Here is a 2,368-nt window from a genome sequence, read left to right as displayed (position 1 = left end):
TCTTGTGTCAAAACGATCTCTACTAAGACTAACTTAGTTGTTTCTTTATCTAAACAGCCCCTAGTTTTTATTTACGTGCTCTTCATTTTCTTGCAAACCTATCTTGTCACACCTACAAAGTACTTCTAGTTTCAGGGTAAAGCGAACGTTAAGTGTGCGTAGAGTTGTATCGATGGTTGATAGAACTTGAGGGAATATTTGTTCTACCTTTAGCTCCTTATTGGGTTCGACACTCTTACTTATCGAGAAAGGCTACAATTGATCCCTATACTTATGGGGGATCAGTATTTCCGTGACAGATGTCACGGGGTGGCTTAGATAGTGGTTCGGGGCCAATGGGCGGCCGGCGGCGTCTGAGAACGGGTGATGGGCGAGACTCATGCTTTTATGTACCCATGCTTGTATGGGGGCCGGCCATCTCCCATACGAATTATAACATGGTCCAGGGTAAGGTGACAGAGTTTATAAAATTCAAATGCAAAGCAAACACAACACGACACGATACAAACCCATCTAGGGTCCAAGGCTCAAGAGCCGACGCGCGCACACACACACACAAACACAACAATGACACGATACAAACTCGAAGGTAGTCGTTTGGCTGACAAGCCGAAACACACGCACAGACACTAAGCCGAAGAAGACCACGGTAGAGACGAACATCAGCCTCCATCTGTATGACGCTCCTCCATGTGTCACAGTCACAGCATGAAGGCGAAGTTGTCGAAACGAGAGCATCAAGGATCTGAAGATGAAGATCCCTGGGGGGAAGACCTCGAGGGCTGCATAACAAACATTTTGTATAGCCGGTTAGCTAGGTATTCCATGAAGATCCCGTCAATAAAAGATCTGTTAGTGGAGTACTAATTTTTCACAAGGCCAACGTCTGACGAAAGTTCAGCGAGTTTGTTCGTCAAAACTAAGCTACTCTACTTGTTAGTACATACCTTGATCTGCGTCCTCCGGTTCTGGAACCAGCATTTGATCTGCCGGGGCTCCATGCCGGTGTCACGGCTGAGATCGGCGAGCTGGGTCGCGTCGGGGTGGGGGCACTTGTTGAACGCCCTGCGGTGCAAACACACAGACGAGCCATTATTTTTCTATGGATCACCGGTGGTAAGAAGAAAATTAAGGCAAGTGTATGATTAGATTATAGAGGTGCGTTCGTACTCCTCGAGCGCCAGAATCAGGCACTGCGGGCGGCTGTTGTGACCGTCCATGGCTGCCTGCAGGTACCAACTTCTCTCTCGCTCGCGCTGGCCGGGGAAGAGGACTGGAGGAGTGGCAAGGAAGAGAGATCTTTGTGCTCGGTTGTGTGACCTCTCGCTCGCCGTCGCTCCTGTTTATACACTGCAGACTGGTAACGCCAGCGCCACTGAGTTACTCGCCAGCCCTTGCAATCTTGTCTCCATATGTTGATCTCGCACCGAGTTGAAACTGCCGCTCCTCCGCCCCTCGTCCTCCTCCTCCCGGCTGTCTTCTGTTAGTCCCTATCCTTCCTCGCTCGCGTAAACAGCTGGAGCCGGGTGGGTTCTCCTCCTCGCTAGCCTGGAATGGAAACATTTTATGGGATATGTAAACCGGGAAACAATTAATTTGGAAACTTTGGAAACTTGGAAACTTGGCCACTATTGGTAATAATATTTGGTGCGCGGGTTCATACATACTACGTATACACGATGTTTCCTGCAGTGCCATTGTTGGTTCACAGATTATTAAGACTATGTTGGTATCTTTATTTATTTTCCATTTGCCTACCTACTTACTTTCATGTCTGCGCCGATTCGTGAAACATTCATGATATGCTATGTTTAGAAAACTTAATGTACATCGGTTTACACTCGTTGCTAGAGCAAACAAATTATCACTAGTGTCATGACTCATGTTTTGTATAGCCTAATTTTTTGAAAGGATTGTACCTAAATGACAATGACGATTCCTACATGTTCATAGAGCCATGCTAAGATGATGTATAGCGGTCGGGTATATATTTGCATGGGCATTATATTTTATGCTCCCTTTGTGTCGTGGTACGCAGTGGATCCTGGGTATATATTTGCATGGGCATTATATTTTATGCTCCCTTTGTGTCGTGGTACGCAGTGGCGGATCCAGGACCCAGGCCAGGAGGCCTGGGCCCGGGACATGGAGGACAAACACTTCATTCACTGTAGCATATGAGCACTGTAATGACACTGTAGCGGTTTGGGGCCGGGGCATGGCATACTTTCTTTCATGCAGGGTGGCCGTTTTCTCTACGTACATTCTATCATGCAGGATGACCGTTTCTCGTAACGTAATACAAAATTCTATATCTCCCTAGCTACGTACATTCTATCCTGCAGGATGGCCGTTTCTCATAACGTAA

At 47.2% G+C, this 2,368-nt stretch overlaps 1 long non-coding RNA gene across 1 annotated transcript; it reads right to left on the bottom strand.

Annotated features, from left to right (window-relative positions):
* Window positions 1–453: 453 nt before the first annotated feature.
* On the bottom strand, window positions 454–1,330 carry LOC123404493. The gene is made up of 3 exons (XR_006611816.1): window positions 1,171–1,330; window positions 948–1,065; window positions 454–782 (listed from the first exon to the last, which is right to left on the bottom strand). It is a non-coding gene; the product is annotated as an uncharacterized LOC123404493 (long non-coding RNA).
* Between the last annotated feature and the right edge of the window lie 1,038 nt (window positions 1,331–2,368).

This window comes from Hordeum vulgare, chromosome 1H (genome assembly GCF_904849725.1).
Source record: "Hordeum vulgare subsp. vulgare chromosome 1H, MorexV3_pseudomolecules_assembly, whole genome shotgun sequence".
NCBI classification, from domain to species: domain Eukaryota; kingdom Viridiplantae; phylum Streptophyta; class Magnoliopsida; order Poales; family Poaceae; genus Hordeum; species Hordeum vulgare.
This window is presented reverse-complemented; position numbering and strand designations above follow the sequence as displayed.